Source organism: Podarcis melisellensis (genome assembly GCF_964234715.1).
Source record: "Podarcis melisellensis genome assembly, chromosome: 17".
NCBI classification, from domain to species: Eukaryota; Metazoa; Chordata; class Lepidosauria; order Squamata; family Lacertidae; genus Podarcis; species Podarcis melisellensis.
The window spans coordinates 9058358-9069752 of NC_138534.1; the positions used below are offsets into that span (position 1 = coordinate 9058358).

Below are 11395 nucleotides of genomic sequence, written 5' to 3' on the forward strand. Positions count from 1 at the left end.
ACTTTTGTGATAAAGCCGTACAGAAGTGGGAACTGTCTTTGTAACGTGAAATCTCCTTCCAAATGTTGTTATTATTAATGCCTTATAAAACCACCGCTAGTTTTATTTGGTAAGTCCTTTTTGGGGTATTAAGAAAATAGATTAAAATCATTACACAGATCCTATTTATGACTTTTTAATTGGATATTGTACGGTGTACTTTTATGTGTTAACACTGTGCTTCGGGAAAGGAGTCAGCATGGAATATGAGTAAGTTAAACTATTTGGATCAGTGAGTGAAACGCTGGCTCCATACCCTCCCAAACCACCTACACAAGAGCAAACAGTCGTGTGTGTGTGTGCGTGTGTGAGAGGGTTTTCTCCATCTTTCACCTCCCTTCTTTTCTGCCTGCCCCATGCCCACTTAGCTCCTTGACCCTCCATCTCCATTCAGACTTCCCTTCCCACCTCTTCTTGCCCCCCAAATTTGGTCTTTTCCTGCTGCCCCTTGCAGCACATGTCTTCTCCTGCCCCTTTTTGTGTTTTGCCTCCCCAACCTTTCAAGTGAAGAAGGATTGAACTCTTATTCCTGACAACCAGTTTTCTATATCTATATCTAAATATCTATACTGATAGTTCAATTATGTGACACCCCCCCCCCATGAGACAGCCCAAACAGAGGTTTACTACCTCATCTGCCTGGGAGAGCAGATCTGTGTACACACCAAACATTGAAAGCGTGTTATTTCCCTCTAGAAACTCTGGAAACTGTAGTTTACCTCTCAAAGAGCTATAATTCCCAGCATCCTTGATGGTGCAACTGTGCTTGTTCACAGTCTGCCTCCAACTGTATGTTTAAAAGTGGAAGGCTGTGAACTGACATATATATAATGGCTGTTAAAGGGTGGGGAGTGTGTAATGTTAACTTCAAAAGAGGTCATAAATTGGGGGGGGGGAATCCCACCCCTCCAATTGCTTGGGGTATTTTTCCTCCCTTGGCTGGTGGTTCGCTTCCAATTTTGGAGGTGGGGAGAGTAGTGCCTGAGGTAACCGAAGCCTCCCACACCACTTTCTGCATTATCAGGGAAGATACATTAACAGCCAATGCACGCCCTCTAACATTTCTCTGATGAAAATAGGGACGTCCCATTCCATAGTAATAATTTTACTATTTTTACCCCACACATCTTACTGGGTTGCTCCAGCCACTCTGGAGCACTTCCAACATATATTAAAACATAATAAAACATTAAACTTTTTTTTTATTAAAAAAACACACTATAAAGGATTGCTTTCAGACACTTCGGGGGTCGGATAACATACCCTCCAACTTTTCTCCAATGAAAATAGGGACATCCTAAGGAAAAGTGGGACATTCATAGATGAAATCAGGACTCAGCTATACTGCTGCAAATAAAATGATTTAAATGCGTTGTAAAGTGCAATATACAAATGTGACACTAGATGGCAATGGTGAGCTATGGCAAATTCAGTATATATTTTTCAGAACTTTTTTTTTAAAAAAAGCATTTTCACAGTGTTTTTTATATGTGTGTAAATCCTGCCTCAGAAACCAGGACGGCTTCTACAAATCAGGGATGACCCTAGAAAATAGGGACACTTGGAGGAACTGCTAATGAAGATTCTCCTCTCAATCCCAAGGAGGCCTGTACTTCAATATCTCTTTGATATACTTGCCATACTGTATTTGCCATACATATTCAGAAAAGTGAAAATGCTACCTATTTACCCATGTGCACATACACACAGACGTGAATTGTGAGAGTGAGAAAAATCTCTCTTCCTCTAAGCACCGTCATTTGAGTCGCTTTTGTAAGGAGCATAACTGCACCTGAACATCTGCAAATTCTGACACCCCTTCCAGACAGCTGCTTCCTCTAGCAATGTTTTATCAGTGACAGGTTGCTGAATTAATATACCTGACATACTTTAGCCACATTTGGACTGTGCCAATCTTTATGTGCATCACTGTTAGTCAAAAATGACTTGCGGGATAATTGCGGGTGGCACAGAACAGATAGCAGCACCAAACAAGCAGACCATCACCCTTGGAGTTAAAGGCGCAAGAGAAGGCTGGGCCAGCTTTCTTCAAAGCGCTCCCTGTCAAACTCCTTATGCCGGCAGCTACATTTGCAAATAGCATTGCGTGCAAAAGCAATACCTTGCTTAGAGTGCAATCTCAAACAGAAAGGAAGGAAATTCATGTTTTGAAAGTTGCTCAGTTTAGAAATAAGTTGATCAAGAATTTAAAATACTTATTAAATAAAGGGACCTGCAAATGTTCAAATTCTCTGAAAACAGCATGAAAACATTCTATTTTAAAAGCATTTTTATTTTATCTATCTGCAAACAGTTAATATTTACTCTGGCATCTCTGTAATTTTTTAAAATTGTGTGTACACAGCAGTGCTTTATATGTGTATGCAGATAATGGTTCGGTGTGGTGCTACAAGTAATACCTACTTGGTTTTTTTGCACCGAAAGATGATCACGTCATATTTTTCATCTCCACTTCCCATTGCTAACTATTTCAATACTTTGGGCCTTTTCACCCGACAGGTGGCTTCTCTTCCTTTTGGTGCAGCTGGCTCCAATTGTTTACAATTTACTTGATCATCTATATTTTGTCTGCTCCCTAATTCACTCCATGTGGCTTTACATACATCCACAGTGTCCACGTACCTTTGAATTAAACTGGAGAAACTGGGCTGCCCTGGGAATGCACCGACAAGTTATGCACACCTGCCACCCTAGGGTTTTAGAGGGTCTTTTGGTGCATGTGGGTTTTTTTGTTTTTTTAAAAAATGATTTAAGAGAATTGCAATGGTGCAATGTCACCACCACACTTGCGGTGAAATTATGCTGCAGTTTTGCACAGATGTGCAAGAGATTGTTATGAAGTAAAAGGAGGTAAATGGCACTACCTATGTCACCTTTTGTGCCAGAGAGTGTATAGGCACAGGAAGAACAAACAGGTACACAGGCAGCCCCTAGGTTTCAGCATGGATGTAGATCAGCTGTCCAAACTACCTGTTAGAGGTACGCCTGGCATTTTCACTGTACAGTTTTTGGCGAATGCTGAAGGCTCGCTTCTCTACCCAGGCTTTGACATATGAGATGTATGCTTTCAAGACCCACCCTATTCCTGTGACTGTAATTTGTTTCATCCTTCTTAATACTGAATTTTAAATGGTTGTAAACAGGGCCGTCTTTAGCATATGCACCACTGGGGTGCAAAGATCCGCCCAGGGCCCCCAAATTTAGTTTAGCCAACCCCCAAATTAACTTTAATTGAGGGTTTTTTTAGGGGGCAAACTCAAAGTTGTTGAGGAGGGGGGCAGGGACTTTCGATCCATTGCTTTTCACTGCTGCCAATCGAGAGGGACCAGTATACAGTAGGTATACATTCCCCCCCCATAAAAAAATTGGCGCCCGGGTGTCCCGCACCCCTTGCACCCCTGGGTAAAGACAGCCCTGGCTGTAAACCACCCTCAGTTCTGCTGGTGACGGGCAGGTAATTTATTGTTAAAATTACTACTACTACTGTTACTATTAATTTACTGAGCATATTGCTTAACATTTAATGTGTCTATTTCTCACTGCAAACAGCGGCTGCTGGGCTCCCTGTTCAGGACTGGGGCTGCAGCATGTGGGGAGAGAAGAGTTTGACATTTTCCATCGGGGCACCGATCCTAATGGAGCCCCACCCCCACAGCAGCAAACTGCTATTTGGCATGGGAGCTGACGCTCTGTTTCGGTTTGGCACTGGCTCAAAGAAAGTCCAACGTTTGACAACAAGCGTAAGTTTCACAATGAGTCCTGTAGTGGGGAGAACTTTCACAGACTGTACGTTCGCACCAGCCTAAAACAATTTGATGCCTGAGGCTGTGTACACATTACCATGTTCTCTAGCTCCAGTGCACGCCCGGCACTGGCTTTTGAATCTGTGTGCACACAACACTGCCCACGATGCGTAGCTATCTTGCAGCTTCTTGGGAAATACCTTAAGAAATAACGCAATGCGCATGTGCAGGTGGCGGCTTCACGAATAGGAGCCTGGGGGCGGGGAGACCAAGCAGGTAATGTGCATCAGGTAAAGGCATCTCTGCTCCCTTTCTGGTGTGCACAACAATGTGCAACTGCACTGACCTCGTTGTGTTTTAAGCCGCTAATATGTACGTAACATCAGACGGGGAATCCAAATGGTATTCTTGCTAACTCGCCCTGACTTGGTGGAACGCTCTGTCACTAGAGACTAGGGCCCTGCAGGACTTGACATCTTTTTGCAGGGCCTGCAAGACAGAGCTGTTCCGCCTGGCCTTTGGTTTCGACTCGGTTTGACCCTTATGCTTCCCTCCCCTTACGGTTTTGATCCATGGGCTACTTTTAAAATGAGACTGCATTTTAACCTGTATTTTAAATTGTCCCCCCCATTATGTTTTTATTGTAATTTTACTGGTGTTAGCCGCCCTGAGCCTGGTTCTGGTCGGGGAGGGCGGGGTATAAATTATTATTATTATTATTATTATTATTATTATTATTATTATTAACTAACTAACATAGGGCACAAACCCTCTGAGAAGCCACCCTGTGCTAGCCTCACCGAATAGCCACTTCCAGGACCAGTTCCAGGTTCAAGCCCCCACTCAGCCTGGCAGTTTCCATTCGTTCCAATGCAGCTTGTCCCCTTATCTCATGGTCAAGGCACCTCTGAATCGAGAATATAAACTGCCCATGTCATCCCATATTAGATTAAACCAGTGGTTTTCAACCAGTGTGCCGTGGCACCCTACGGTTCCTTGAATGTTGGTCAGGGGTGCCGTGGGGAACACTGGCCTCTGTCCCTCTTTGCTTCCCTCCCTCCTCTGATGCCCTCTCGTGTCTCTGCCTCCCAAAGGCTTGCACAGGTGTTTGTTGCAGCAGCCCTGGCTACAAGCTGTGCAGGTGAATGGTGCCTCTGGGGCTGGTCAGGGGGCAGCTCAGAGACCAGGGGCAGCAGTACCGGCTGTCCAGAGGACTCCCAAGGAGAGGGGGGGAGGCCAAGGGAACACTCCACAAGGGAGGGTGTTCAGAGAAGTGTGAGAGGTTGCCAGCTCTGCAGGCAAGAGGTGACAGAACTGGGCTCCTGAGCCCCACAGGTGCACCACAGGAAGAAGGTAGTTGGTCAAGGGAGCCATGGAGTGAAAAAGGTTGAAAACATCTGGGTTAAACTATTGTGGGATGGTACTCAATAATTCTGAAATGCTATGGGCTACTTTAAAATGAGGGAGACACACACTGAAATTTGACATTTGTGGGTTTTTGAAGCAGAGGTACTTATGTGACCATGAACAGAAATCAGTTGCCGTTCAGCCTTTAGTTTTGTCTGCCCCTAGCACCTGTCTGGACAACTTGTATCGGTGGTAGAGGCAACCAATGGCGAGAACACAGCTGGCAATGTATGCGGTAGGTTATCTCACATGGGTTGCCGCATGGCAATGTGTGTGGAAGATATGGCAGCATTTGTGTAGATGTCACATGGTTTCCTAGATTATGTTAGAGAAGTCACTGTCTCTGGTTACTGACTTACAAAATGTGGGGGAGTGGAAATGTCCTACCGCACCTGGTGGTGAACGAAGACAGAATGCAAAGCACTTTACTGTAGAAAAAACACACACCCAATAATCATCGTATTTTTTGTTTGACTTGAAATTATCTCACGGACAAACCAGAGTGACAAAGTAGGAGTTGTCAAATTGATGTGCGACTATGGGAGTAGTGCTCAAGAACAGCGGTGAGTTAGTAGCTGGAAGAATGGTGATGTAGATACTCATCAAGATAAAGGTATCAAACACCAGCTATTACTTCCCCTACTTCTAATATTTATATATATATTTTATTCTTATTATTAATCATTTTTCTGAAAAAAAACATAAGGCAGTGTACAAAATTTAAAACACAAAAATGAAGAATTAATATTGCTACTTTTCCATAGATTTGCTATAATTGATAGCAGCATAAAAGTCTAATAAAATAACAGAATCTCAATCAGGAAATACAAAACCTATAAAAATAGCAGATTTAAAATCAGAGTAGCCAACCAAGCCTGCTGAAACAGAAATGTCCTTATAAGATACCTGAAGACCTACAACAGATTACTAGTGAGCGCAGAAAATGACGTCAAGGTACTAAATCAATAAAATATATTTCTGTACCAGATATATATACGGTATATAATACTAAAAATGACTTTACAAGGATAAACTTGTTGGCCACACGAGACATACAAAAATAAGCCATAATATTAACATTATGGTTTATATTTGTACATCTCATTGGCCAATTAGATTATCCTTGTAAAGTCATTTTTAAACACACACACACAAAGAGAGAGAGAGAGAGAGCGCGCAAAGGAATATATTTTAATTACTGAGTATCTTGACTTCATTTTGAGTACCTCTTCTATGGTCAGGAAATACGTCCTCTAGGTTTGTTAGAATTCTAATGAGAACATTTCATAAATTGGTACCCACTACCATGGAGAATACACACACCGATGTGATTTCACATATCTACAAGATTTCCATCCTTGACCTTAATTGCTAGGCAGGTTCATAAGGAAGTAGATAGACAGTCCCTAATGTAGATGAGTTCTGGTCCATTTAGGACTCTTAATACTAACATCAACACTATAAAGTTGATATAAACGAGGTCCAGAAACAAATAGGAAACCAACGACAGTAGAAGTAATATGTCACCAATGCAAAATACCACCAAAAATTTCCTTCCTTGATATAGAGAAACAAGGTTTAGAACAGTGGGGGGGGGGGATTTCCTTTAACCCACTGACTTATAGAACTGTTGTAGGCAGCGAACAGCCTGACTAGCAGCTGGCAAGTTCCTAATAGTTATTTTAAAAAACAAAACAAACTCAGCACAGCTACGTACTCACTGGTTGGATTTAGGTGAGCCAGTACTATTCAACCCGAGCCCCACATCTGCAAGACAGGGAATAATAATACTGGCCTACTTTACATGGCTGTTGCAATGATTATTGAGAGTATGTATGCAGAGCACCCAGAACACATAAAATTACCTGTGCAAATTCTACCTATTTTAGTGGTATTGTTGATATTAAAGCTCACACAACATTCAGCATCTGAGGTCCTGCTCTGTGTGCCCCTGCTGACTGAAGGTGCATAATAGGAGCAGGGCCTTTTCAGTGGTGACACCAAATTTATGGAATGCCCTCCCCATGGAGTCTAGCTTGGCCCAACACCAAGCACTTTCAGCATCAGGCAAAAGAACCAGTTTTTCAAGAAGTCCTTCAGAAGCAGCTTTAATATTAATATATATATATTGCAGGGTTGAGGAAGGAGAATTTTGCATGCAAAAGTTCCGAAGTTCAATCAGTCGCTGAACACAATTGTCTGACTCAATATGACAGATTCCTGTGTTCCTGTGGTGGATTAAGCAGCATTTACTGTTGTTTTGCTGCTGGAATGAGGTTTGTTTCCCTGTTTTATTGATTGCTTCTGTTTTTTTATTGTTCTGGGACTTTTTATTTTCATTCAGTTATTCTCTATTGCTGTTGTTTGGCTTTTAGTTTATCTGTTTGCAGTTTGATGTTTACTATTTAAATAGCTGGTTGTAAGTCACATTGACTTCACTTTTTTTAAAAAACGAAACAAAACCCTAAATGAGTCCATGAATGGATGGATTTTTCTGACCAGGTTTTGAGCCTTAAAGCCCCACAATGCATCTGATGGGGCTGGTGTTAGGAATTCTTCATTTGAACAGCAGAAAGCAGGAGAAAGGAGGACTTTGAGATCATTATGCACACCATCAGGAAGAGTAGGTAGAAAATTTGGGAGTTCCACTTAAAGGCAGCAACTTTTCAATGATTCTTATGATGAGGAGTTTGGATTTTAAGCCACCAGCACCAGCATTTTTTGCTGATTACCTCTGCTATCATCATTTCTACAAAGGAACTGGCATGCTCAACATCACTTGAGATGAAAATATATGCAGCCTTTTCACCACATGTGCACACTGTTAGCATGGCAAGCATGTACATGGGAGTACATGCAGATTTCCTATATTTCTGTCATATGTGAGGGAGCCCTCACACCACCCAAACACATTTCAGGGTGGACCAGAATGTGTCAGGCTGACACTATTGGGCTTGGAGTCATTGTTCCCAAATTTATAAAAAGAGAAAGACAGAGACAGAGAGAGTTGGGAGAGGAGGGTTATGACTCTCTCAAGCTAGCATGTCACTTTAAAAAAATGTTTCTGTTCAATGATTTTCATAGTTAACAAGGGTACCTACAACATCTTTGTTTTCAATTCATAGAGTCCTTTCTACAAGTCAGTTGCATTCAGTGCGAGACACTGCTGTCATAGACCTTGTGAGGTTGTAGGGGAGCAAATAGGGGAGGGGGAGAGAGAAAGAAGGCGGGTAATGATCTTTCATTCTTTCGCTTAGTAGGGTGTGACTTTTTTGACAGACTTCTCACAGAGACCACTTTTTCGTGCTCTCTCTGCATGCTGTGGGAGAGTCAAACTTCAAAGCACCAGCCATTTTCCCTCCCCTCCTTCTCAGAGGTATGTCACTGGAGTAAATAAACAGTAGGGCTAGGCTTGAGCATCTCAATCAATCCCTCCCCCAGGCATGACAACGCCCACCCGTGCCCTGCATTGCCTGTGTTGAGCTGACACCAGCAAAGTGGCGTCTTTAACATTATAGAATTGTTTTAATTTTTGTGTGTGACAGTGAACTGCCTTTGGTCATTCAGAAGTGAGACACAAAGCTGGGAATGAAATATATTTCTATATATTTAAAACACAAATAAAATACCCGTCCCAAACCATCCCGTCCCCCTGGCACTGCCCCTTCTACCTACCTAGCTACAGCGTTGGCACAGGTGGTCCCCTCCTGCCCTTGCAAACGTCTGCAGCAGTCAGGAGCCAGACAATTCTGCCTGCAGGAGGACTGCCAACAAGCCAACACCAGTTATAACAGCCCTCCCCTTGTCCCACCCTGCTGCTGCCAGTGCCAGCCCCCTCTCCTCCCTTGACAGGGCAGCACAGTGGAATTCTTCGCTGGACAAAAAAACCCAACACCCCTTGTAGTGCTCCATAATCCCTATTCCCCCTCCTGGTGCCTCTCTCTTCCCAAAGCTGCTGTTGTTTCTCAGAGGCTGCTGGGGACCAGGGACCACATTCTCTCCCCTCACTTTGCAAACTAGTGTCGTCTCTTAAGTGGCTGTTTGTCCTGAAGCCATTGCATCTGCCACACCAGGGAGGTCGCTCTCTCTTGCCAGTTGCTTTCACTCTTCCAAGCTGCGCTGGGCTCGCCTTTCCCCCTGCCACAACTGCCCTGGAATCCACAGGTGCCCTTCCACACCACCCTTGTTCTTTAAACCAGGGCAAATTTCTGGGCTCGTCATCCTTCACGCTCACTGCTCGGCGGCAGTAAAGCACTTGTTTTGCACTCCCAAGGAGGGCCATACGCTCAACACCCCACCCTGCCCGCCTGTGCCTGTAGTTTAAAAGGGATGTCAGAAAGTATGGCAGTCTAGAAAATATCCTTCCTTGCCTGAGGCCTTGGAGAGCCACTGCTAGCCAGAGCTAGGTGGACCCGTGGTATAAGGTAGGACCATACCTCCATCAAGGAAAGGCAAATGGCACCTCCAAAACAGGTGCTGCAACTTTTTGCTGGTTTGCTTGTTTTTTGGGGGTTTTTTTTAGTATATGCTGCCCTTACTTACCTGAACAACCTTGCAGGGCTCTAAGAAAGGGCCTGTGCCTCTTGCCTCTTAACTCACACTGGTATCTGAAGACGTGGGCATGCACACAAAAGCTCATACCAATAACAAACTTAGTTGGTCTCTAAGGTGCTACTGGAAGGATTTTTTTTTATTTTGTTTCGACTGTATGAAGAGTTGGGGTTGCTCAGCCCCAACATTTGAAACACAGCAAGCCCCCTACCACTTGAGGCAAGCTGATGGCTCCTTGCTAGGGTGACTATATTTCAAAAGGTAAAAACCAGGACACCCCGGTTGAGCTTTTTTAATATTTTTTTTACGATAATGTGATTTTTCACCCGCCTTTCAGGAATTCCCCCCAGACATCACTTCTGCCTTTGAAATCCCAGATGTATGGCAGTCCTTTCCTTGACTCAAGCAACAGGTTCTGAGTCCTATTGCAGGGCAGCAAACCATCGGTTACCTACTTTATTTCCTTATTTGTTCTGTTATCAAGGGTGTCATTTGGAGAGAGGGCCACGTTACATGTGATGCGACGGATCCATGATCAGATCCTCTGGTGCCTTTCTTTCTTTCTTTCTTTCTTTCTTTCTTTCTTTCTTTCTTTCTTTCTTTCTTTCTTTCTTTCTTTCTTTCTTTCTTTCTTTCTTTCTTTCTTTCTTTCTATAAGAGCTGTCAAGAGGCAATTGGCTCAAAGAAGCTATACTGGCCTGGATACATTTGCCTCCTCCTCTCCATCCCATTTTCCAGATCAACTTGGGCCTTCCTCCAAGCAGACAATAACCACTTTAGGAAGGTGGGGGGAGCACAATGGGGGCACCTGTCCTTTTCCCTCAGTGGGGCTGATATCTGCTGGTGAAGACCATCAAAGGAGCCAACTCCTAGGAGCCGAGCTCCCTTTGCCCTCCCCCCAATAAAATGTTTGAGGGGACGGGGGCCCCCCTAAGTTGATGAACATTGCCATTCATATGCTGTGTGCATATGCGCATATCCGCCATGTCATGTGATGGATTATGCTGGGCGGGGCTTATCTGCCATCCCAATAATTTATTCAAGTTGGCAGCCCTGAAGACCATTAAGCAGGTAAATGGTGCTTTGAGAAGGAGGTGGAATCAGCAGAAGGAGGAGTGGAAAAAACACCAGAGCCAAAAGTTGGCTGGCACCCCTTCTCCCTCCCTCCCTCTGTCACCCCTCTCTGCTGTTTCCCCCTTCTTGTTACCTGCATCAAATTAAGGTAAAGGGACCCCTGACCATTAGGTCCAGACATGACCGACTCTGGGGTTGCGGCGCTCATCTTGCTTTATTGGCCAAGGGAGCCGGCGTACAGCTTCCGGGTCATGTGGCCAGCATGACCAAGCCACTTCTAGTGAACCAGAGCAGCACACGGAAACACCATTTACCTTCCCGCCAGAGCGGTACCTATTTATCTACTTGCACTTTGACGTGCTTTCGAACTGCTAGGTTGGCAGGAGCAAGGACCTAGCAACGGGAGCTTACCCCGTCGCAGGGATTCGAACTGCAGACCTTCTGATCGGCAAGTCCTAGGCTCTGTGGTTTAACCCACAGCACCACCCGTGTCCCTTGCATCAAATTAGGCTGAGCCTAAAGTCTCAGGCTGCTCACCTCTGGGTTAGGCACAGCTGCTG

General features: G+C 44.2%; 1 long non-coding RNA gene across 1 annotated transcript in view; it reads right to left on the reverse strand.

Annotated features, from left to right (window-relative positions):
- LOC309360355 overlaps nucleotides 1–8969 on the reverse strand; it is a 33113-nt gene extending 24144 nt beyond the window's left edge. The window contains exon 1 of the long non-coding RNA XR_014164033.1: nucleotides 8886–8969. This is a non-coding gene — a long non-coding RNA (uncharacterized lncRNA). The remainder of the gene's footprint in view (nucleotides 1–8885) is intronic.
- Between the last annotated feature and the right edge of the window lie 2426 nt (nucleotides 8970–11395).